This window comes from Balaenoptera borealis (genome assembly GCF_965194805.1).
Source record: "Balaenoptera borealis genome assembly, chromosome: 8".
NCBI classification, from domain to species: Eukaryota; Metazoa; Chordata; class Mammalia; order Artiodactyla; family Balaenopteridae; genus Balaenoptera; species Balaenoptera borealis.
This window is the reverse complement of record NC_138865.1, coordinates 58,922,632-58,949,918: the sequence shown is the minus strand read 5'-3', so window position 1 is coordinate 58,949,918 and position 27,287 is coordinate 58,922,632. Positions and strand designations below refer to the sequence as shown.

At 40.0% G+C, this 27,287-nt stretch overlaps 1 protein-coding gene and 1 long non-coding RNA gene across 12 annotated transcripts in view; both read right to left on the bottom strand.

The window, feature by feature from the left end:
• The window catches only part of NFIB (nuclear factor I B), a 235,700-nt gene that overhangs the window by 159,726 nt on the left and 48,687 nt on the right, over positions 1-27,287 (bottom strand). The gene's annotated exons all lie outside the window — the stretch shown is intronic.
• LOC309633188 overlaps positions 1-27,287 on the bottom strand; it is a 70,538-nt gene that overhangs the window by 2,198 nt on the left and 41,053 nt on the right. The window contains exon 2 of the long non-coding RNA XR_014247371.1: positions 1-27,252. This exon is cut by the window's left edge and continues 2,198 nt beyond it. This is a non-coding gene — a long non-coding RNA (uncharacterized lncRNA). The remainder of the gene's footprint in view (positions 27,253-27,287) is intronic.

The following is a 27,287-nucleotide window of genomic DNA, read 5'->3' as shown; positions in this document are numbered from 1 at the left end:
TTAAACTCACAGTAAAGAGTAAATGACTAATTTTATAATATTTCCCCAAAGCAGGTTTTGATAGAAGACAGGAGTCAGCTCCGTGGGTGTCTGGCCTCCAGTACGAAGACTACACCGGGTATTTTTTAAACGCAAATTTAAACCATAAAAATAATACCATAGTAATCACTCTACCTCCATCTTGCATCCCTATAACACAGCTTCTTCACAAAGATATACGTATACATTATAGATAACAATTCTACATGGAACTGCTCACTAACAGCTAAAGTAAACTGGTATCCTTATGAATGTAAGGTTCTCTGTACTGTTGATTGTAGCTACTGCTTTTGAATTTATTTCCCAAAATTGACTGACCACAAAATAAAACCATCTCTTTACAACTTCTCTTTTTCCTTATGTTTGCAGTCTCCAGAGGAAGACTCCATAATTTCATCTTGAGAACTTCCTTGTCAGTAATCGTCAGTGATGGAGACAGAAATTAAAATTGATTATTTGAATTCTACAAGCTGCTTAGGCTCGTAATTATCATAAAACTATGTTATACCCAAAATGCCCTCATCCTCTGGGAATGTGGGTGAGGGGTTTACGTGAAATAGTCCATTTATGTTTCTCCAGGTTTAGGCCAATGCATGTAGAGTTGTATGGAAACTTAAAAACACATTCTTCCCGGCTGGACTAACCAAGGCAGGAAGTCACTATCCTCTCTTAGTAGACCAAACAATTCTCACTTCATTGCTAGAATTAAATTCCAGAGAATTTTTTGGATTCTATTTAATGAATGAGGATATATTTTTCATGTGGTGTCATTGTTTTACTACTTCCCATGTTTATTTGGACAGATTCAAGCACTGGGTAGGAAATGTATTGGTTGGCAACTTCAGTTTTGGAAGAGAAAGTAAACACATGCTGATTAGCAAACAGTAAACTCTACTGTGTTTAATTTTGGCTTCTCTTAAAAAAAAAAAAAAAAAAAAAAAAAACACAAAAAAACCACTATTTGGTGTTGTGTTCCAAGTAGGAGCATTTGTCCCTAAGTTCTTTCCTAACCCCTTACTGGAGGGCTTCCAGAATTACTCTCATTTTTTTCCCTTCTTCCCCTAACACCAGTGGCAAACGCCAACATTATTTAAGAAAATACTTGTACATATGGTATCCTCCTAGCACAGATTTGCCATCCAGTTGAACAGTAGGGCCACTAACCCACACAAACTAAACTGCAAAATTATGAACTGCATAAACATAAACAATTATTTCCAGCTCTGATACATTCAAGGTAAAATCACACTTCAGAAAATCCCAGAAAGGCTATTGACTGAAAACTATCAGGTCTGAGAATTGAAGGTGGTAAATATGACAATAAGCTAGAATTTCAAATGCTCTCTTTAGAGCCAACTTCTTTCATTTATCTCATTCGCTTGCTTTACTACGGCCGCCAAATTATCCTTCAAATTTAAGTTTATCCTTAAGCTTATCCTTAGCTCTCTCCTTGTCTATCCTCAGAGGCTCATTACAAGCAATATCACCGAAAAAGTGTCCAGGAACAGCACGTACACGGAAAATCCTGAGTAACTAAGATATATCCCTGCCCATCGGGCACAGACCCTTTTCATTATTTCAGAGCTCCGTTTCATAAAAGAAAATTCATGTTTGATCTTTTATTCCTCATGATTAAAGCTCACTTACCATTATTCAACTTCCCATGATGTCTCTGAGGTATGCAAAATGTTGTCCCCACTCATCAAATGGGAAAGCCAAGGCATCCAGAAGCTATATAACTTGCCAAATGGCCCAGTAGAAGAGGTACGCGCCATCTCTATCAGGTCTACATTGTTTATTCAACAGGCATTATTGTGAATCTGCCAGGTTCTGCATTGTGCTAGGTACTATACCTATGTTCTATTATGTTCTAGGCCCAGGCAAAAGAGTGCTAAATGATCGAAGTTCCAACCCACATGAGGCTAACAGCTGGTGGGGGTGAGACGCAGTAAACCAGGAAACAGGTGAATATAAAATATGTCAGGGAGCTATAGGGCGAACAGTCAAGCAGAGTAAGGGAAAAGAGGCTTGGAGGAGGGAGCAATGGATAGAGTGGTGGGAGAAGGCCTCTCTGAGCATACCTCTGAATGAGGTGAGGGGACAAGCCCTGCAATGATCTGGGGAGAAAGGCTTCCCAGCAGCAAGAACAGGGAGAGCAAAGTGCTGGAGGAGCGGCGAGAAGGCCAGCGCTGCGGATGCTAAGAGAGCAGGTGGAGTGTGACCCGGGCAGGAGAGGGAGGCAGGGGCCAGGGCGTACAGCCCCGGGAAGTCACCATGAGATGGGGAGACTGCAAACACAAATGAGACTAAGCTAGAGAGAAAGAACGAGGGTGATGAGTTTGATACATAAACTCGTAATAAAAATGCACTGCATGAAAAGGAGGGCATGCTTCTCTCTGCCATCGGGTGGAGACTATATAAGCACAAACACACAGAATGGCCCCGGTCTGAATTTTTCACATGCTAGGAAACATTTTCACGCTGGCTGATCCCATCAAATACAAAGAAGTGGCTCAACAGCATCCAGTACCTAAGAGAGACCAAAAGCATTTCCTTCTGTAAAGCTCTGCAGCTGAGGGCTTACATCCGCTTGGTCCAATCAGTTCATTTCCAAACAAAGGTAGGAAATGGCTGCATCCTAGGATTTCATTGTGGGCTCATGAGTCAGTGCTTTGGAACTTGGTGTCTTTGGGAGTGAGTGTCTATTCTTCACGTCTCTTGCCACAGGGGGAAAAAGGTACAGATAAACAGTAACACAACTTCACCCTACTGAGATATGAATCTGTGGGCTTTTCCACCCCTTCTCAAAAATAAATGAATGAATGACCGAAATTCAGGTCCTTCTTGTTTTTTTCTTTCTCTCTCTCTCTTTTGTTTCCTAATTCCCAGCTCTCCCATGTGTTTCCTAAACAACATAAAGTCAACTGATGGTGAAAGTACACCACATGGTAATTATTTAAAGGCTGTTATGTTATACCATGAAGTTTAAAAGAAATTTATATTCTATAAAAGTGGCCAATAATGTATCCCATGACATAGGGATCTAAGAAATGAAAATTAAGAAATTTGTTGTAAAGAACAAAATGATTCCCCATAATTTAACCCAAAAGATTTGTGGTATTTTACTTTCAAAATGTTAGAACAGTAATTTAACTTTGAAAACTATTTTTTATAGAACAGTTGCAAAGTAAACAATATATAAATTGTAAGTGTAAAGTAAGCAAAGGAGAAAACAGTGTGTGTGTGTGTGTGTGTGTGTGTGTGTATTTTAGGAATATTATTCTAAATAAAAAAAGCTTCAGAGGTATACTTAACCTACAGGCTATTTTCTTCAGAAAAAAGTATATTATAGTAACACCTGGATTGACACAGCACTCTCATTTCTGATGAAAGTTATAGAAGGAACTATGTACTGTATCTGATCTAATATTAGAAGTCACTTATTATCTATGATGGAAAAGGGGAAGAAAATAAGATGAGGAAACAAGGTTTCAATGAGAATGAGAAAGGGGTCCCTGGTCTAACATAAATATATATAAGCATATCAATCCAAACATCAGCCAAATTAATTTATAACGATATCCTTGTGATCAATGTGACATAACCATAAGAAACTTACATGATTATAGTGAGAAAGTTCAGAAACAGGATATTTCCATCTAAGCAAAGTAAAAATTATTTTCAGAATATTGGAGAAATCTGGTGTTTTCTACTCAGGCAGAATGGATTATGAAAACAATAAAAAGAATCTCCAGAGAGACAGAGCGAAAGAGTTTCTGTGTTAAGGAGAATATTACACTTCATTTTTCCAATGTGGAAATAAACTGAGAAAAATTGAGGGGCAAAGGTGAGAATGAAGAAAAAAAAAAGAAAAAAAGGAAAAATGTAATAATGAAACAGGACTATAGTTTTAGCTTATATTAGTTTTTATCCTTCCATTAAAAATTATACCTTAAAGTTCATTCCTCTTGACTATATTGCCAATTTCTCAAATAATACACCGGTAAAGTTCCAAAATCTCATTAGACATATAAATTACATGTATAAAGGTTCTTGTATAGCCTGTGGAAACATTTTAAACTTCTTGTGTAATATTATTTTCTTCAGCAAAATTGGGCCTAAAGTTTGGAAAAGTTCCTAAAGAGTGAAACATCCCCCCCCCCTCCCTTCTCTCTCTCTCTTTCTCTCTGGATAGTATTACCCTACTACATACCCAGCCATATATCTTTACACTCCAATTTCCTACCTATTCCCCTATCCATACATGTATAATGCTTCCATTTTGAAGCATATGGCTGGGGAGCCAAAAGAATTTAAATTGCCTTCAAAATGTGCATCGCATTATAAATGGTGTGAAAAAAGATCTCACTATTCAGCTCTCAACTTGGAGCATAAAGCAAAGAGGAAGCAACACAAGACTGCTTCAAACTTTATCCAAAAACTCAACAGCTTCACTTGTTTATAGAGGTACAAAAAGTATGCGACACAGTTTATAAAACAAGAACGGCGTACTGTATGCAAAAGTAAAGTTAAAAGCAAAGTATAGTAACAGCCCTATCTCGTTACAAACACTTGGCAGAGTGTCTAAAGTACCATGGTCAAAAACACGATACTGTCTGAGCTGAACTTCTGCCAGAAAGCACTCCCTAAGTCCAAGTCTCTTTAGCCATCATCACTACCTCTTTTGGCAATCTCTCCCACGCCTCAGTTCATCTACTCAAAATTACTCCACAGAAACACAGAAAGCAGACAACCTCTCTAGCTTTACAGGCTGTAAGTATCACAATGTGGTACCACTGGCAAGTGACAGTGTAAGATGCAGTTCTAAGGTTAGAAAGCCAGGACCAACTACACTGCATCCTCAAAGCTAATTTGCATATTAAGTTGAGCTGGGCTGTCTTAATTTTTGGTAATCCAGGGTTTCTTCCCTACTCTCACAGTAATTCCAAAGGGTCTTTCTGAATCACAGCAGCTGAGAAAGAAGGCACATGGTAAGAATACACTCAGGCACCAAATATATTTTAGGCAAGTGAGGAGCAAATGTATTCAGAAGTAACCTGCCATTTAACCATTCCAGGCAGAGCTTTTGAATAATTCCAGATCATCAAAGACTGCAACCCTAGCTATATATGCATGGCATACCAGGCAATAACAAGGCTAGGGAAATGTCAAGACTTAGGTAGTAAGTAGATAAACAGAATATGTCAATATGGGCATCTACGTCTACACTTGGCATTTATAATGAAAAACATGGCAATGTATAAGACAAAAGTACAAATGTGGCAATGAAAAGATAAGTGATGGGAGAGAAAGAGCTGTATGAATTATTAATATTCTTTGGGCATGGTAGAACTAGCTTCCAAATTTTTCTTTAATTCACTTTTCTCCTAGCATATTAAATAATTCAAAAACACAGATATTCTGCTCTTAAGTTTACAGCTTGTCATATTTCCTAGAAAATAAACAATAACTAACAAATTTCATAGTTGTCCACCCCTACCCCCTTCTCTTCAAGAAACTTTATACTTTGAAATGGAGATACATAAACTACTTTTGGATCAGGGCTCACAAATATGTTTCCAAAGGAATAATATGTACAGGTTAGTCTGGTATATACCAGATGTAAGAAGAAGCAAATTCACAACCAGAAATATCAGTATTCAACAGAAAAATATATTTTTAATTAAATCTCATTCTTCCTCTCCTTACAGATACAGAATCTAAGAAAACCAATCACAGGTATAAGTTTTTTGACTTTTACCTGAAAAAGAAAAATTCAATTTGACTCATGAATCTAGGTTTCCTATATACATAAGGTTACAAAGATAATAAGATGGTCATTTATAAACTGGCTTCTCTGAGTGGGCCTCCTACCATATGCTGATATTCAACAAAAAGCATCTGTATGAAAAGACCAGAAAATTGCAAATGTAGAACTTACAAGGTAAACTACGCAGAAAAAGGCTGCAAAGCCCAGGTCTCCATCAGATGCTTAACATGTTAAGCCTCGATTACCAAAAACTTTAAGAATTCTCAGTAAGCATAACTAGTGAGTCTTCACTTATCAAACCATTCTAAATGCAAAGTGAGCACATTACCTGCACATTGAAATAATTTATGTGTTCTTTTCTCAGATATTAGAACATGCATGAGAGTACTAAAAACAAACTACAAATCTCCCCTCTCTCTAGAAGTCTTAAGAGTCTAAAGTTTGCGTTGTTATTTATCTTTTCCTACGCAAGCCTACAAGGATTTGGTCAGACTTATAAAAGTTATTAAGAAAAGTCCTGCAGGAAGAAATAGATCGAGGATTCAGATCACCCATGCCTAACCTTTTCGGGGCACCATGATCTCTCCCCTTGTGCTATACGTCAGAGATGTAGTGAAAGCCAAGTTTTAATTTAGAATTTAATAAAAATTGATTAAGCATCATGGAGCACAAACAAAGCTGCCCCATAAATCTTTCAGCCCTTTTTGCGCTAGGAAGAAAGCAAGCACTGTCTGCTGAAGCAGATGACAGATGCTGGCTTAAAGATAAGTATTATTTATACTTCTGTACCAGATTTCTTCTTATGCATATCTTATCATGCATGGGTATATGATCAACAAAGCAATTTTGTATCAGTCCGAGACGTTCGAATGTACCCCGGCTCCATGGGAATGCGTTAAAGAGTTCAGGCCTAGGGTTCAATTAAACCAAGGTGGAGAGGGAAGAAAGTTTTGAAAGAAAACCAAATATCAAGATGGTTGTTATTTGAAATGTTCTTTCACACACAGGCTAATGAATATATATGCACTGAAAATAACTTTGTTCTGAACATATGCCTATGCATTTTAAATAAACGATGCATGTTGGAAAGATAAGAGGGTTTACCAAATCTAACCACATCAAGTTATCTCTATATTAAACTGCAGTTATTTGCACAGTATGTTGGTAAGAAGACAGCACCTTGAAAGAAATCCAGTACTTACATAAAGAGATCACGGATTTAACCAAGTTTGCGAATATTTTAGTCATCAAGTCTGCAGTTTAAAAACTTAAATCTCATTCTTTCTCTCTATATAGACACAGAAACTATGAAAACCAATCACGTGATGAAAATTCCAAGAGGTTTTCTGACTTCTAACAGAGTGAGGATAGCCAATGATTGGAAATAGGAGTAGAAACTATTTACCTTACCTTTTTAAAAAAGATCATATTCTGCATTATAAGGTGCTTGAAAGTGCAGAATCTGGCATGTGACTCTGAAACAAATGTAACCCAGAAAGAGAAGCCACCAGGTGGATAAAAAACAGCAATCACAGCTGTCTTGACCTTCCTTCTCTACCCCAATTCCTGACCCCTTCCAGGATCTAGATTAAGGGTAGGCTTTCATTTTGTTGCTTATTTTTTTTTTTTTTTGAGGGAAGATAAACTGGACATAAATGAGTCTTCAAGTGCAGCCAGAAAATCAATCTATGGTTAGATCCACCTAATTAAGGTTCAAAAGTCAAACAAATTAACAAACTTGTGTTCATCCATTTCTTTATATGGTATCGTATTGTCCTTCATTTCCCTTACCATATTCCTTCTAACAGTTCTTTCTGAGAAATCTCAACCTCACCTCAGATGGCCTGAAAGCTGGAGCTACTCACCCACTCAAAGGCCAGGAAACCACAAGTGCTGAGGCTCGGGTGAGAGTAATTGTCTGGGTGAGCCCAGAACAGAATCCTTACTGCTCAAAGGGGTCCTGCACAGGACTAGATGAAGCCACAGCTACAGCTGCAAACATACACCAATGCTTTAACCTGACACCAACAGCAAAATTAAACTGTCTGGTTTCTTAGAAATTACTGTATAGATATCTCTTGAGAACTAGCAATGCACTAAAATAGGATACACAAATCAGTACATTTATGTGGTAATACTAATCTGTCACATGCAATAATTTTTCTTTCCTGAATTATATATGAAAATACATCAATAAGAGTGCAGCAATTATGAGCCAATATTTTCAGGAATTACCAATTTGTACATGTCTTAAGCATACAACGCTACATGAAATCACTAAACCACATAACTGCTAAAAATATCCATGTTTCTCTTTCCAATTAAATAATGCCCTTTACTATACAAAAAGTCAGGTTGTAGGGGAAATGGCAGATAAGGGTTATTTTTAAATGACCTTACAACAGAAAACAAAGTTAAAATATATACCACATATGTATAACTGCATCACTTCGTTGTACACCTGAAACTAACACAACATTGTAAATCAACTATACTTCAAAATATGTATGTGTGTGTGTAGATGTATATGTGTATGTGTGTGTGTGTGTATATATAAATATATATATATAATACCATATACTATGCAATTGGATGGATATATTTTCAATCAGCTGATTTAAATGATAGAAGTTCAAAAAAATGTAAATCATCCACTTACCCTCTCACCCAAGTAAGAGAGAAAGAATTACATGTCTTTTGAGTTAACGGGGATGACTACAGTTAAGTTTTTTTGTTTGTCTGTTTGTTTGTTTGTTTTTAAACATCTTTATTGGAGTATAATTCCTTTACAATGGTGTGTTAGTTTCTGCTTTATAACAAAGTGAATCAGTTATACATATACATATGTTCCCATATCTCTTCCCTCTTGCATCTCCCTCCCTCCCACCCTCCCTATCCCACCCCTCTAGGTGGTCACAAAGCACAGAGCTGATCTCCCTGTGCTATGCGGCTGCTTCCCACTAGCTATCTGTTTTACATTTGGTAGTGTATATATGTCCATGACACTCTCTCACCCTGTCACATCTCACCCTTCCCCCTCCCCATATCCTCAAGTTCATTCTCTAGTAGGTCTGTGTCTTTATTCCCGTCTTGCCCCTAGGTTCTTCATGACCTTTTATTTATTTATTTATTTTCTTAGATTCCATATACAGTTAAGTTTTGCAGAAAACTTTAATCTCTATACTATCCCGCAGAATTCCTCCCTCCAAAAGTAAAATAAAATAACTGTTTAGTATGCTCTGCAGTATTTGTAAGTTCGCAAAGCATGCCCAGTTCCAATACTCAGCTGTTTGGCCTTGGATAAATTAGCCAACCTCTCAGTTTGAATTTGCAAGTCTGCTTAAGGATAACAGGCTTAAGGTTTGAACTAAATGAGATGTAGGAAAAGCATTTAGCAAAATACCTGGAACATAGCAAGCACTGAGAAAACAGTAAGTACTGTTATTATTATTCTTGCTGCTATTGTTCTTCTAATTATTAAAGAATTCATGATAAAACTCACTGGCCAGACAGGTCTAGCATGTGCCCCTTTTCTCATCTCTTTGATTCTATGACATTGAGCTGTCCTGATTCTCCTCCTACTTCTGGGACTTCTCACTTCCAATCTCCTTTGTTAATCCCAATGCTTCTACCATTTCCTTAAAAGTCAGCATTCCCCAAAGCTACATTCTTGGCCCACTTTCTCACCCTCTGCAGTGGCAATCAAACCCCTGGCTTCAAAGGTCTGAGACAACAACAAAGCTGTATTTTCATTTGTCTACCAGACATCACCACTTGGAATGTCCCTAAGTAACCAAAATCCAAACTCATTCTCTCACCTCCAAATTTTGCATCTTTCATGTTCCTTGTCTCTGTTGAGGGAACTGACATTTACCAAGATGACCAAGTTAGAAACCTCAGAGTCATCCCCAATTCCTCCTCCTGTACCCATAGCATGTCCCCCCTTTCTATTCCTACCAATGCAGCCTTTTCCATGTCCTTGCTTCTCTCCTCATTTTCACAGTAGCCCTAGTGCAGCTTGGTTGTTGTGTTCAACAAATATGAATAGAGCACCAATGATGTGCCAAGCACTGTACACTTTGAATGCAAAATAGAACAGAACAAAACAGGAAAACAAAAACCATACAAACCCTTCTCTCAAGGTTCTTTGTGTCAAGCAGTGAGAGAGATTTGTAAACACATAATTATACTATGATGTTATACAAGCAATAATAGACTCACGTAAACTATAGAAGGAGGGCACAAGAGGGAGAGACTATTCTATTTGGATAGGTCAGGAACACCTTTAGTGTGGACACTGCTCCAGAACAATGTTTTGAGGGTGAATGGGAGTGTGGTGGGTACACAAATAGAGGGAAAGGCATTCTACGTGGCAGGAACAGCATGTGCTAGACCTCCAACTTTAGGCTCTCTAGCCTCCAAACCAACCTGTATATTTTAAAACTGTGCCTGGCCAAAGCCCAGGTCCAACTATGATACTTCCCCTTTTCCATAAGACCTTCCAGGGCTTTCCACTGTTTCTAGAATAAAATCCAGATGGGCAGGTAACTGAGGGACTCCAAATTCTGACTCAATTAGCTGGGAGACAGCTTCCACTGGTCTCCATACCCCCTTCCTTGGGTACAGCAGGTTTTGTCATATAGGACTGTGTCCCAGCCATCAGATAGCCTCTCTGCCCTATATCTTGTGAAATCCCATTTATCCTGTGATACCAAGATTCACTTTTCTGAAGCCTTCCCTGCCCAGCTGACCCTGGATTATTTCCTCCTCTGAGTTTTCAGACCCTTTGTTAATACCTCTATTTCTATACATCTCACATCTGGATTTGTAGAGTGAATACCCACATGTTTGTCACATCATTTTCTAAAATCTGTTGCTCTAACTGGGAACTTCAATGAGTAATTGAAAATCACTTTACCCAACATTAATAAATAAGTATCAGGAAATACCCTAGAGACTTCCCTGGCAGTCCAGTGGTTAAGACTCCATGCTTCCACTGTATGGGGCCCTGCATGCTGCACAGCGTGGCCAAAAAAAAAGGAAATATCCCATACCAAGCCCTCTTATTCAGTGCCATTAACAGACGTAAAGGGTTAGAGGGACATAGCATGCAGATGTGTGGTTCATAGAAAACCACTAATATCCTACTGCCTTGGACTGAGCTGGGTCTCCCCCAAATTCATATGTTAAAGTCCTAAACTCTGATGTGGCTGTATATCAAGACAGGGCCTTTATGGAGGTAATTAAGGTTAAATGGCATCACATGGGTGGGGCCCTGATATGACAGGATTAGTGGCCTTGTAAGAAGAGACCCTAGAGAACTAGCTCTCACCCTCTGACACATGAGGACACAGCAAGAAGGTGGCCGCCTGCAAGCCAGGCAGAGAGCTCTCACCAGAACCCAACCATACAGGCACCCTGATCTCTGACTTCCAGTCTCCAGAACCGTGAGAAAATAAATATCTGTTGTTTAAGCCACTCAAGCTCTGGTATTTTGTTATGGCAGCAGGACCTAAGACACATACCCTAGTCAAAAGAACTTGAGCAATCCAGGATTAAATGGTGGGATTGATTTTTCAAATGTCTGGTGTGATGCTCAGTATATATAACTTTTCAAGCAGACCAATTAATCTCCCAACAGTAACAGTTTTGTCACCAGTTTACAGACAGAGAAGACTAAGGGTGTGAGGCCTTCCATGAGTCATCCAATAATCCAGGGAGAGCCGGTGCCCATACTGGAACAGAATTCTAAAGTCCTGGCTTTCAAAACCTTGTCCTGGAAGAGAAGCCTACTCTACATCCACAGAAAAATGTGCCAGTAATCTAGGCATAAGTGGCACGGCTCTGCACTGCCTCAGGCCTGGAGGGCTACCTGACACGGCCTGGGCACTGTTGCAGGGCAACACGACAATCGGGGATCTGCTGCCTCCAGAGCATGGGCTTTGGAGCTGGAAAGCTGGAGGCTAAAGCCTGCCTCCACCACTGACTAGCTGTTTAGCTTCAAACCAGTTACACAATTTCACTAGATGTCAGTTTCCTAGTTTATTAAAGGAGGATTTTAATACTTACCTCGTAGGGTTATTGTGAATATCAGAAGTAAGATACAGAAGGATATAGCCCACTGCCTGACATACAGTCAAGACAATACTTAGCAGGTACCAAGCCTCGATGTCACCTCATCAACAATTTCACTCCCACCTAAACTAAAAGCAAGAATAGGTGATTTACCTCTTCTTACCTACAGTGGAATTTCTGCCTATTTGTTTGTTTGGTTTGGGTGTTGACTGTACACCATTTACTACTTCCTGGTAGTAATATCAATAATTTTCCTCTGGGGGCCACTCACCCCCCCCCCCAGTCTGAGATCATGTCCCTTAGGCGTCCTGCCTTCATCCCCCTAGCTCCAAGAGCAGGCAGGCGAGTGGGCCTTGCCAATGACAATGCTGTACCAATTCAGTGACTGGCTCAGGGGGCTGGATGAGAGCCAGCCCAGGAACTTTTGCTGGAACTGTTGAGAAGGGATCACTTTCCTTCCCACTGGAGGTGCTCAGCTGATGGAAGGTAAACGTGCAGCTCTCCACCATGAAGGGGGAGCCTGCCCAAGAAGCGAGGTAACCAAGACAAGAGCGTCGGAAGGGAGTCAGAGAACCTTCCTTGTTACATCATCAGAGGACCTGAATCAAGCTACACCTGAGGATGCACTGAACTTTTCAGTTACATCAGGCAGTAACTTCCCTTTCTCGCTTCAGTCTGTATGACTTCAGTTCCTGACACTTAACAATTAATATACAACCTGAATGCCAGCAAGAATCTGACACTTTTCAATGACCAAAAGGACCCCTGGAAGTAAACAGAGAGAAAAGTTAGGAAAGAGAGACAAAGCTACAGGCAGCATTTTTCAGGGAATGTCAATGGGTTATTACATACCTAAAAATGCTAGTTAAATTAGCAGATGAAACTATGGGAATGTCCATGTTAGTGTCAAGACAGCCTGAGACACTGGTTAACTTCTCATAACGTTTCAGTAGACAGGTTCTGGAAACCATGGGTATGCACTAAACTAAGCTGTCAGTGGCATTTTAATGATAGGGATAAAAACCCATAGGATATCTTTAATTTAGTTCACTAAACTATAGCATTAATAATAATAGATAATTTTGTTAAATTCTCACTGTGTCAACCAAATGTTTCAAATTCAATATTTCCAATCACATATAATATCTACTCTGGGGAGTAGATATTATTATCCTCACTTTACTGATAAGGAAATTTAAGACTCAAAGAGCTTAAGTCTACTGATCAAGTTGAAATAGTATAAGTTGTGGAGCTGAGATTCAACCTCAGATCTAACTTCTTGATTTTCTTAAGTATTACCAAGAAATGGTATTGCCCAGAAATTTCACTGGTATACAATAAGATCCCCTTGCTTTATGTCGTTCTGCCATCATTTGCCTCTTCATCAAACTATTGACCATAATTCTTCATTCTGTGTTTAGTTTTGTGATCATCTGATTAGAGACATCTTTGTCTCCCACTAGACTAGCAACTCCCTGAGTGCTGGACAAGCACTGCTTTTGCTCTTCACTGTGTATTGCCTGGTGAAAGCAGATGCTAAGGTAAGTAATGTTTAAAAAACAAAGGAGAGGGAAAAGAGAGGGAGGGAGGGAACAGAGTGGAGGGAGAAGGAAGGAGGAAAGAGGGAGGAGGCAAGAGGGAGGTGGGAGAAGAAAGAAAGGAGGAAGGGTGACCTACATCTCTGGACCACTCCTTCACCACCCCCAAGTCCATTCTTGGGATAAATGAGGGCCTGGCAACAGTGGTGATTCTGTCCCCACGCAAAGGGCTAGACAGACACATCCCTGGACCATGAAGGAATAGCATCAGGAATGTCAAAGTCTCGTGGGTATTTCCACTGGCTCACCCCCCAAACCACACCCAGTAGGAACAAACGCACTCAAACGTGTCACCTATTTGTAAACCCTTATTCAAAACCCCTGAGTCGCTTTCATCTTCTCTTGATAAGCTTTACGGTGACAAGCCAAATCAAAAACTCACTAAAATGTTCCGTTAACTGTGCACCTGAGAGGCTATCACTCTCAATGTTTAGCTCTGCCGTGGAGGAGGGTTCTTTTGAAGCTATGGCCTATGGAGCACTATTGTGCTGGGGGAAGGGAGACAAGAGGTGTGGGGACCAGGAAGAGTTCATTCAACAATATCTGAGCATATGTTATCTTTCTGCTCCCTTTATATAAATTCTCTGATGGACAATAATGTCCCCAGGTTGCTAATGTCACAAACCTCCTAAACATGAGAGAGGCATTGTACCATTCCTCAAGTATGGCTTTTTGGAAGAAAAGATCAGAGTGGAGTCAGAATGAAAGCCTGGACCCAAGAGGAAGAAAGAAGTCCAGAACCTCAGCTTTTGCCATTAAGACTCCCAAATGTGGACCAAGATACACAATATATCACTGGAACTCCACTCCCACGATGGGCCACCACTGCTGCCATCTGACTATATAAGGGAGTACTGAAGTCCCGTCACAGAACTTTGGTGGCTAAGAGAGACTGTCACAGCTATCTGCAGAAAACAGAGCGTGCCTTCGGAAAATTACCAGTATAAAGCAAGATTAAACATACCAAATTCATCACTGGGAGCACAACATATAGAATCATTTGATCAACCTGTTTAACTCTATCAATTGTATTTTAATTTAACTTTGTGAGAAAAGGAATAAAAGATACTAACGCATCACCTTTTCCAGAGAAAGATAAGCAGATAAGCACCTTGAGAAGTCAGGTTTATCCCCCAAAAGGGGTCTCTTTGGACTAGGACACACTGACTGCAAATACTTCCTTTCTTCTAGAATACTCTGAATTATCAAGTTTTATTGGAAAGAACATGCATGGATACATCGATCATAATAAATAAATATTAAACGTTCATAGTTTTTCAAAGGCTTCTCTTAGGTAATATCTATTCCCAAGGGATGGCTGAAATGCAAATCTGACTTTTTGCATAATTAAAAATGATGGAATTTTGTTTAAAAAAAACAAACTAGAAAGTTCAAGAAAAACTCATCCACTTGGCATTCCTTTGAAACATACACATAAAGGGCTTTACAGAGCTCCTCCTTGCCTATAGGTGTTTGTTGTGCAAGACAGGAATTCTGTGTGCAAGAACTGAATGAGGAATTGGAACCTTCCCTCCAAAGCTGTACCTAATTGCTTGCCATGATATATGGACAGCAGCTAAAGAGTTAATCTTTAGCAACTCTGCTCAAAAATCCTAATGGCAGACTGCCCATCATTCTTTTAGACAGAGCTTGTCAGGAAAACTAGGGCAGCTTGTCCAGCTCAGCAGTCAACTGATTACTAGTGAACTCAATGGGGCTCCCAGCCAACCCCTGAGATTGCTGCCAGACCCTTGGGTATTCAAAGGCCAAGTTCCAATGTGGTTTACTTTGCCAGAATCACATGATGTCAGTGCTATTTTCTTCTGACCAGACTAACCAGTCATTCAGGTTCCTGCGAATGGTATCAGCGAGCGAGGCCGGCACTTCACTGGTAGAGGTCACAGAGACACGGAGGTGCTGGGCCTTGTCACCAGGGCCCAGGGGCCTCCGGAGCCTCCCGTGCAAGGGCAGCTGATCCGTTTGTCAGTCCCAGCGACCCAGATCCTGCACAGTGTCCTGTGCCCCGGAGTCCACTCCACGACCAGGAATGACTCAGGCTCCCTGGACAGGGGACACTTAGAGCCGAAAAACAAACAGGTCCAACTTTTATAAATAACCAGCTGGGTAGGAAAACAACAGAAAACAGGCCTTGGCTTTCACTCCTCTTACATTATTTGAGGTTTAATAGGCGAGCTGCACAAATTCTGTGGGATTTAGTCAGCTTTATCCACATGTGCCCACATTCCCTACATGGTAGTGAGGCATTAATTAATTTTTACATCTATCTGGAGATGTTTCAGTTGCTACAGGATTTGCAAGAGCGCATGCATCCAAGGGGTAGCCAGTTTTTAAAACTGTGGTTACCCTTATCTCTCAAAAAGAGAAACCATTTCACTCCCCAAAACACAAGGCAGAGAAATAAAAATGAGGCCCACTTTTTAACCTTTCCTTCCTCTAGGAGAAAGTATAAGTGTCAGGAAGAGTAAAAGGGCTGGTATAGCCTGTGGACTTCCCTTTCAAAGTCTGGAATTTATTTCCCAATGTTTTAAGTACCTTAAACTATTTCCAATTTTCCTCTTTATTATTTCTTTCTTAGGGCACTGTGAGACCTATTTATGATTAATTCATTTTAAAAACTCATTTTTAAAGAGGTTAAGTCTGAAAATATTTTAAAAGTTAAAAATATTACACAAAGATTTTCTATTTTATCATGGTATTTAGCTTTTTCCATCCTTTCCCTTTCCTGTTGGTAAATAAAGCAGTAAAACTACTGAGAAAAAATATGCACTAATGTAAGAATTATGACCATTTTTAAACATCTACAATTTTTAAAACAAAACAGAAACTGCTTCAGTTTTAACATGCAAAAGAAAAATAAAGAAAGATAATAATTCCATTAACTGTACTATTAGCATTAAAGACAGTACATGTTTGATGAATGAATGAGTGAATGAATTCTCTATTATTCACTAATGGGTACATTCTTACTAAAAATTACCTTGGGGAAGCCTCTGAACAAAGTGACTGAGAAGACGATTATGAAGACAAGGTGTCTTCAGGTTTACTAATGGACCCTGCCATGTTCCTTTCTGCCACAGCTTTGTTGTGGAGGCGGGCGGCAGTGGACGGCCTAGCCATCTCCTTGCAGCAAAAGACTGCACCCATGACAACCACCTGTATTAAATCCAGGTAAACCTTTACAATCAAACGTCAATCTGTCAAGGAAGTTGCTCAGTGAGAAAAAACTGGAGAGGGAGGGTGAGAGGGAGACAGGAAGGAAGATCCTTAGGACAGAAGGAAGGAAAAGAGACCCCCCCCAAAATTATTTTTACATCAATGCTTCATAACTTTCATTTATTCCATCCATGACAAAAGTTTAAGGAGATTGGCAACAACTTCAAAATCAATGTGATCACCACTTATTCAATCAAAATCAGGTGCTATAGTTATCTTTCCCTGATGGTTATAGCTCATCTTTGACTATTCAACTTGTCTTTTGTCCTGGTCTTTCATTTCCTTCTCAGATGCATCATCATAGTATACCTCTAACATAACATCTTTAATGAACTAACAAATGTTTGAAAGAGAGAAGCTTGCTAGATACAAGTTCTTCGGTGCAAAGGGACTAAGCAGTCACCACCAATTAGATTATAGCTGGATAATTTGACAGTTCTCAAGATGACTGTTTCAAGGAAGCCTGGAAATGTACAAAGAGAAAACAGCCTGTATGTGTGTCGTGTGTGCTTTTCTCTGACTAGGACAATACGCCCCAAAAAATTCCAGAAGGAAAACAGAAAGGGAAATTCTGATCCTTTTGACAGTGAAGAAATAACACACAAATAAAATGTTTTAAGTCAAGTTGTCTGAAATTCTCTTTTGAGAATAAGTAATATCCTGGGAGCTGCCTCCAGATATGTTTGAGGAGTTAGTACAGTAAGTACATATAGCTCAGGCCAAAGTTCAAAGCTCCCCATGAGGTAACCAAACTGTATTTTTTCCCATAAGGCCCCTGCTGCCCCATGCATAAGTTCTGTATTCCAGCCACACTGCATAACTGCTCCTGCATTTTCCTGCCCTTTGACTTTTCCTCATGCTGTTCACCTGGTCTAAATGCTGCCCACACACTTGACAAAACCCATGTCTTGAGATCAATTAAAAATACCACCTCTCTGGGTGTGGAGAAAAGGGAACCCTCCTATACTGTTGGTGAGAATGTAAATTGGTGCAGCCACTATGGAAAACAGAATGGAGGTTCCTTAAAGAACAAGAGTTACCATATGATCCAGCATGCCCACTCCTAGGCATGTATCTGGAGAAAACTCTAATTCGAAAAGATACACGCACCCCAATGTTCATAACAGCATTATTTACAATAGCCAAGACACAGAAGCAACCTAAATGTCCATCGACAGATGAATGGATAAAGAAGATGTGGTACATATATACAATGGAATATTACTCAGCCATAAAAAAGAATGGCATAACGCCATTTGCAGCAACATGGATGGACCTAGAGATTATCATACTAAGTGAAGTAAGTCAGACAGAGAAAGACAAATATCATATGATATCACTTATATATAGAATCTAAAAAAATGATACAAATGAACTTATTTACAAAACAGAAACAGACTCACAGACAGAGAAAACAAATTTATGGTTACCAAAGGGGAAAGGGATGAGGGAGTAATAAATTAGGAGTTTGGGATTAGCAGATACAAACTACTATATACAAAATAGATAAACAACACGGACCTACTATACCGCCCAGGGAACTAGATTCAATATCTTGTAATAAACTATAATGGAAAAGAAACAAAAAAACACCACGTCTCCTTAAGATGTTCCCTTCTCCCCCACAACCAGCGGAGACTCTCCACTACATCTCAGTAGCTCCCACATTTATACTTCTCTTAAAGACCAACACGACAGGGGTTTACATTACTTGCTGATCTACCTCTTCCACCCGACACAGCATATAAGCATGGAGACGTCCACCTTCAGGGACTTGCACTCTAATAATTGCTGATTGGAAGTGAACTGATGAGGCTCATTTATTTTACTGGACTCCAGTGCGTCAGTTCTGTAATAGCCGCCCAAAGGCCATCCACTCATCCAAAAGCCAACCTGCTGAAATACCAGTGTTTATAGTAACACACAGGTATCTGAGCTAAATAATTGAGTTATCAAAAGCTTATTAATGTCTCACCAAGAACAGAATTGGAATAAGGTACGTTTTGCTTTTTTTTTTTTTTTTTTTTTTAATGTTGTTTGGTTGGCATTCTGTGTGCATGTGTGTGTAGGTGTGTGACATGTACGTGTATATGTGTCTGTTAACAGGCAGGGGCTAGAGGGCTAAGTGATAACATTGATCTTTTATCCCTCTTCAGTGAACTTCCGACAAAAACATTAAGTTACAACCCTCAGATCATTAGCATATGAAAGGACCGACCTTGTTTCCAAATTTGAAAATGAAATAAACTTGGCTGAACCAGGAGGAGTCAACTCCTGGGTACTTTCTGTTCTGCAGCTGCAAGAGAATCTTGCCGAATGTGGTGACCATTCTGCCCCTAACAAATTAATGGCATATCCTTAGGGTAAAACCACATGGGGACTAAATCTCAATGGTAATACATACCAATGACTTTGAGCAACTAACCTTGCCTTGTTTTACTCTTCTCATGAAATGAACACGTGGGCAGTGACTGGGGTGGGGGTGGGAGGCGATAACCTTCATGTTAACCAAGCATGATCTAAACATGCAGGGCATACTGATGACCAGGTAGAAGTGGTAAGAATCTAATATAATTAATGTGGACACGGATGTGCTCTGATTTCTTTAAAATACTGTAAGGGTAGTAACAGATTAACCCTCCTAACATCCTGTAAAAGATAACAAAAATTATGATTCACTTTTACTGATGAAACAGTGGAGGGTAGAGAAGTTGCACAAGGTCACTAAAAATTAACTTTAAACAATTCAGTTCACTGATGAGTCCTGGCGTGCTTTGTAGAGCACTTTATAGACTATGAGGATGTCACACATGAGAAATGATCAAATGATGGTCTGACTGCCTTTTCAAAACCTCAAGTTCGACTCTATCCTGTTCAAGGTAGCTCCAGATTCCAGGGACCCTTTAGCCTCCCACCTCCACCCCCCAGTCATGTTAATACGGAAGTAGTGAATGACACAGATTCTGGAATCAAAGTACCTCGTCTACACCCACCACTCATCAGCTGTGTGATCTTGGAAAGTACCTTGACGTCTCTCTCACATGTAAAAGGAAGGTAATAATGGTACCTGCAGCCATATGGCTGTTGTGAGAATAAAATGAAACGTGCTATGTAGCTTCTGTTGTACCAAAAACATTCATTTTGACCTACCTTTTCCAGAAGCCTCAAACCAACAAAAATACCCATCAAACTCCAGAGAGGTTGAATTTGAGGGTAACAAAGTTCTTACTGAATTCCTGGTCTTAACAATCTGGGTTTTGATCTTTCATCTCCCACTAAAATGCAGTTACAGAGGGAAACAATGTGGCCAAAAATGTATTACTCACATACTCATTGTGCATGTTTAGAAATAAATACATTTCCTTCAAAATTTTAACTAGACAAGCTCCCCTCCTTAAGAAAGAAAATCTTTTCTTTAGTCCACACTCCCAATTTCATTGCTATAAATCAAGACGAAAACATACCAGGAGAATGGGATAGAAGGAAAAGAGAAAGACTCATAGAAAGATACAGAGAAACAGAAAGAAAAGAAAGGAAGATGAGTGAAATATAATATTCATATTCCTGCCTTGAGTCCACTAACTTCCAAAAAGAAAGAGAATGTGCCATACCATTAACACAGTTTAGAAGCACTAACCTGTTTGGCAACCACAATTACAGAACCACGAGAATCAAGGTTACTTAATTGTCATGAGCTCATAAATTGGACCCAAGGTGACAAGAACAGTTGGGTGAGAGGGATCTGAGTTGAGGGTGACTTGCTCCAACATGGTACACATTACAGAGACCCTCTTCAAAAGCTGATGAGATAGACAGCATTCTCAGGCTAACTTCCAGACCTGCCTTCTAAAGAGAACCAGGAACTAACTAAGCTCCCACGGCTTGGTTTGACCTGACTTTGCCTCTACCCCAGTTCTGAGGAGATTCTGAGGAGTTCTCATCAGAACTGAGCAGAGCTGAGAGCACCTAGAGGAAGAGCCCAACTCCTAACAAAGCCTCAGTCACTTGTAGGGAGGAGGCAGTTTTTCCTAGTGGTTTAAGCACTAAGCGCTCCAAAGCCAGACCTCCCTGGTTCTAAACCTGACTGGGACACCTACTAGTTGTTTGGCCTTGAGCAAGTCAGTTCTGTACAAAGCCTCATGTTCCTCACCTATACAATGGGAATCAGCGCAAGGTTACTGCGAATAGTAAATGAGATGATACACGTGTATAACGGAGGCCAGTCCCAGAAGGTCGTGGACACGAGGTGACCGCTGTGCCTTATCCCAGCTACTGCACAGCTGCAAAAGCGTGTGACACACCGGAGGCGGCTCTCTCACAAGCTGGATATTAGACTGTGAATGCCCCAGGCCGGCAAAATCCAGCATCCCCAGTGCCTCAGTCGGGGTTAAATGAACAAGGAAGAAAACCTCAAAAATCTTTCGGTCATAAAGAGATAATTCCAGGGATGACGTCTACAGAGCACCGTCTATGGTGTCTTTGTCTGAATTTATTAATACACGTAGGCAGAATTATTTGTCACAGTGCTAGAGAAAGATAAGATTTTTTTTAAAGGGACAATGGCTTTTTTAGAGCATTATATCACTATCTCCTATAATTAGGTTTTGTTTAATGCAACCGAGTAAACTGTCTGAAAAGTGTGGGCTTTTTTCCCCTCTCCATTTACGTTTTTAGTGGCGCTGGCTGTTGTTGTCAAGCATCTTGAGTGCTTTTTTATTGACATAGTAAGCTGTAAAAGAAGCTCTTTGATGACTCATTTTAGAATATAAATTCAATGGAAGCAAAGGTACCGCTTATCATTACTGAGAACTTTCATTCAGATCTTCTACTTTTATAACTGCTCTGATCTAACAGGGCAATTGATTCCAACATGCAATTTAACCAGCAGGCTGGTTAACCTTGGATGCTTATTAGTAAAGGAACAATGCTTTCAGAATTATGCTGAATAATTCAGCCCTTCCAGTCAAAGAGCTTTGCTGGTAGGTGAGAACAGGATGGCGTTTAAGTATCTGAGAATATTCTACCCATCTGGGGTACGTGGCCCTGTTCTGCTTCCGCCACAGAACAAGGAGCTGGCATAAAACTAGCCCATACTTCTTGGATGAACCCTGAGGAAGTCTCACGACTACATGCCTCGTGAATTCTCTTTCTGCTGCTGCTACCAGCAATATATTTTTGAGTTTGCCCCTGGATGTCTTACAGTGGAAGCCGTTCTAAATGAGAGTTTGCTGAACGTTGATGCGAACTAGGAAACTACTTTGAGCAACAGTCCCACTATTCCAGCTGTTTACTTTTCTGTTATACCTTCATTTCCTAAGTACTCTTTTTGGAAAGTTTTACACAGTGGCTTCATAAATCAGGTTAGTAAGGATGTCATTCCATTTTAAAGCACATCACATGGAAACATTATAATAATAGACACATATGCACCTGTCTATGTGCACATTCACACACACACTTGCTACACTTGAAATTGAACCCCAGGACTAACAAACATATCATCCCTAGCTCTTTTTACGACACCCTCTTTCTAGGATCTGCTTTCATTCAGGGGCTGCTACAGAATACCAGTGCTTCCCCAAACCAAGTTCTAAGGTGCATAAACTATTCATAAAAGTTCTATAAGGAGAGAGGGAGAATTCTATAACCAAATTTGTCATTTTGCTGAGGACAAATTCGAACCACAGGCACGCAAGACTGAAGAGATTCAGTTAGGTATTGTATGAACCCGGCCAACAATTCAACAGCCATATCTCAGAGTGATTTTGTTGTTCTCTCTCTATTCATTGTTACACAGAAAGCTCATGAAGCTATGATATTGTTTCTTTGTTTAAAAAATAAAAGGCCACTGAAAGAAAAGCCAATTACTTGTGATGGTAATAGAAGTGAAGAGAAAGTGAAAAGGCCTACGGAAGTGGTGCTTCTTGCCCAAATACAGATACCTGGGGAAGAAATTATATTCGACAGAGCTACCTGTAAGTTTAGAAACTCATGATCATCCTTGGAAAAATCTCTCATAAATGTCAAGGGTCTATTATATATCAAAATGGTCTAAGTGTTTAGGCATCATGGAAATATACTGGACATAACTGTAGACGGCCCTGAACAAAATCCTATCTTACATATGATGGAGGAGAAATTTCTCACACAAGTGGGGGTCCATTGGCTTAGGCTCTAGAAAAAGGGGCCCAGGGGTACTGTGATATATTATGGTTGGAAGGGTCTTCTGTCTGAATGGTATTGATGGAAATCAGGTATTTTGAATTTGAGAACTGAGCATCCAATATCACCTCCAGATCGGTTCACACTGGTTCGAGTTTAGCTTTTGCAGAACAGCCTCTGATGACAGTTTCAAGTAGGAGGCTCCAAGGGAGCGCTCTCATGAACAAGGGCAGGACTGAACTGCTGGATCCTGACAGGACCCACAAGACACAGGAGTACGGAGCACAGGCAGGAGGAGTCAAAGTGCACTGACGTAAGTGAGGGCCCATGGACTTCAGAGACACGGATCCAGTTACTTCCAGACAGTGAAAGCTAAAGGCAATGAAGCCTGCAAGAGAGCCTTCTGGCCTCCTCCTGAACAGCTCCCCTGGGCGGCTCAGCGTCCGTGTGATTGCACCCAGGGCCCCACTCAGGGCTGACTACAGATCACCCCAGACATGAAGACACATTAAGAAATGTGTCCAAAGTCTTCCAAACAAAAATGCTTCCTTTTAAAAATCATGTAACTGTCCTTTTTAATCCATGTTCTTATTTAATTTATACAGCTTTTATAAAACTCACTAGTTGCTTTCTAAAAAAAAAATTTTATTGGGCTCCTAGAAGGATGGTCTGACTTTTCCCCAAATCTCCCTAAATCTCAAGGTGCTTCAAATACTAGGGACTTTCCCCCCTTCTCTAGAGTTTTCATTTCCCATGGAAGACAGCCATTTAGAAAAGTCACTAGCATGCAGATACATGCTGTCACGCTTTTCTGGCCGCACAGCTAAGGCCACATGTAGGTGTGTGAGTGGAGAGCATCTAGTACCAAGACTATAGCTGACTTCCACCTAGAGTGACCAGCAAAATATAGACTCTTGCAAGAGAGGTCAGACCCTGCCACCTGGAAGACCAATCACAGACTGATTGGCTTTAGACAGAGGTAACAGGCGGGTACATAATATAGCCCCATGGGACCTGCTCTTTCTAAACTTGTGGACAATCAGTTCAGAGAGCTACCCAGGTAGTGACAAAAGGGAGCCTGTATCACTGATCCCTGTTTCTCCATCACAGTACATTTTGCCCTTTTAATGGCAAGGAACACTTCGGTATACTAGACTGGTGGGATCAAGGAGAGGAAAGGAAAAAAAAAAAAAAAAAAAAAGCCAAGACAGCAGAACGTAAGACTAAAACGAAAACTTGATGAAGGGGAAGAAAGAAGGAACTCAAAAGCAGCCACATCTCAAACTTTTGTTTGAAAGTAACTGTAGACCATTCATATCACATGTCAGCCCTTAATGCCACTGCGGCCTCCTAAACACAAGCCACCAACCTGATGACATATTTCAACCCTGGCTTTGATGAAGAGGGTCAGTTTGGCACACAGGTGATTTCCTTGTAGATTAAGAACATTTACTTTCTTCCTGCTGGATCCCTCCCAGAGATACCATCAAACCTCTACCTACGCAATTAGTTTTCACAGGTGGCTGTTTTGCCTCCAGTAAAACTACTTTCTTTCTCCTTCTGCAAGTCAAAGCAGAGCGAATGCACATGAAAACATTTCAGATATGAAATAAACACTTTCAAAAAGGCAACTATGATGCAACGCACCGTTCCTGACTGACCCCAGTCATAGAATGAACTCCACACACCAGCGTCAAAGTTGGGAGGAATCATTTCTGGGAGAAGGGGCAGGAGGAGATTTGGAGGGGAGAGAGGGCAGGAGGAGGGGAAAGAAGGTTGGAGATAAGGAGAGGAAGAAAAGCCACAATTTATGCTGGTTCATCATCAAAAGGGGTTTTCCGAGCACTTTTCTCCTTTAGCAAACTCTTCCTGTTGGAAGTCTGTACTCACCATACACAGAACTGAGAGAGGGGGATAAAAAGATGCTCATACACGTGAACAGTAGTGGCTGATGAGGCGGTTGTGTGTTTGTTGGTTGGTTTTGTTCCTGTTGCACCAGGACACTTTCAACATGAAACTACCAAGTTGTGAGATGTGTTGTTTCTCTGGTCCTTTTTCTAAGAAAAAGCTTCAATTTTTGAGGCAGCCACTTCCAAAGGAAAAAAAAAATTCAATGTCGACATAAATCCCTTGAACTAAACATCTGTTTAAACTGTTTCTAGGTCAGGGGTCTAAAACTGTGAAACGCTAGGGGTGCAGACATGATTTCTTTCCCAAGGCCTCCAAGTGCTGTGGCCTGCACACATCCCACAATATTGTTTAAACATCTGGCCTGCTTCCCCCAAAAGGAAAGGCCCTGATAGGGTGGGTTGCTGTGGCTTTTTATTTTAACCTATAACATGATTTTGTTACTTGTGCAGCCTCTAAATAAACTACTGTTAAACAAGGTTTTTTTTTTTTTCCCTTTAATGTATTATTTAAATGTTTCAATGGCATTCTGAATGGCATAAGGGGGTTTGTTTCACAAAAGCTGCAAACTCAAGGATGATCATAAAGAAATGGTTGCCATCAGTTCTTCCCTGTGTAGGAAAATTCTTCCAGGATGTTTTCCCACCATTATTCTCCCTCATTGCTCTGACAAAATAGAGCAGATACCCTGATTTTAAGTTAATTTCTATACCTGTATTTGTATATGGAAAAAAGACTTTAAAATATTAAAACATAAACTCATTCCAAAAAGATGGGGGGTAAAGAGAGAAGAGGGATGCAGCTTCCCTTGTGGCCTGGCTCAAACTCCTGATATATATGGAATTCAGCACAGGTGACATCAAAGGGAGCTGAGTGGCCATACACAGGTTTGCCATCCAGATTCCTCATATTTACAGCTCAAACCACCCAAAGAATTTGCCTTATGTATTCGTTATGGAAAACAATTATGGATCTCGGTGATTAAAGAGCTTCGGGAAAGCAAGAGGGAAAGTGAGCCCCAGACAAATGCAGCAGCACATTCAGTGAAAGTGAAAGTGAACGGTGCAAACTAAGCCCAAATACCAGAGTTTGTGCTCAGGCTCTGGCAGCTACTCATCCCCCACCCGCTAGAAACTAGTATTGCTACTGTGTCATGTCTCTGCCCCTAAAACATACTGGAGGTAAAAAGGCAATCCTAGAAAACTCCCAGTTCAGTGAGAAAGAGTGATTTTGCTGATGTAGGGCAGAACAATAGTCCATGGTTGTCAAGTATCATAAAGGGATTAGAGTTGTGTTTTGATTTATTTTAATGTACAAAGGAAGAAGGGAGACAAACTTCAAAGGGTTTGCCTCTGGCCCAGACTTCCGGCCTTAGGGAAACAAATTTCCCAGTGAACATTATAGAAATATAGAAATGCTCATTTAAAAGTGACCAAAAAAAAAAAAAAATATATATATATATATATATATACCTTTCTACTAAGACTAGATATATGTTATATTACAAAAAGTCAAATGCTTTTTTCCTCCCTCTCTGCTACTAGGGGAGGTGGTCCATCACACACCACTGCCCAGTCAACAGCCATTCTTATATCCAGGGAAGGTTATTTCTATACTTAGGTCACTTTTTCAAAATTCAAAAGTATATGTCCAATAATGTTTTTAGGAATAAAGAAAGTAACTACAAGAGGTTAAATAATTATCAAAATAGAGAAACCAAAGGAACCCCTAATGTCTGTGTACCTAGGAGCATTTAGGTGAGAAAAAGACATTTTACTATGGTTTCTCAGGAAAGTAAAAATAAACAGCAATGAGTTTTTATGTGTCTCAGGATTATCCAGTATATAAGACAAATATTTTCATTAATTATTCAAAGGCTGTGTTCTGCTGTGTCTTCTGCTACAACACTATAGAGATACTCTTTCCTATGTCTTATTTTTGACAGACAGTATTTCTAGGAAATGGAGAAGAAAAGAATTTCAAACAGTCCTGAAAATATGAATTTTTAAATTCCAATCAGAGGTTGTTAGAGCCAATAAGAAACTTGAAAGGAAATCTGGGCTATCCCCCCACCTAAGGCAAAGTCACACCTAGAGCAACCTAAGCAGATAATCATCTAATCTAATTTAAAAATAAATCAGGTTCCATAAATTCCCTCCCTAACGCATTCCTGTGCCTAACACCCTTCTACTCACGAAATTCCTTTTCAAGTTACAGCCTAAGCACATTCAGTCATCATCAAGTGAATAAAAAGACAGATTTAGTGGATAACATGAGAAACTCTGTAAGATCAGTCATAAAAATTACTGGATCAGAACTGATTTATTTTGGCTAGGTATATGTGGGCCATCACAACAAAGTCCTTTGGATCAGGACTCAGAGCAAAGGCAGATGCTTCCCACTGTGGATTGGACATTATATCATATTTGCAACTAGGAATATCTATCTATCTATCTATCTATCTATCTATCTATCTATCTATCTATCTATCTATCTATCTA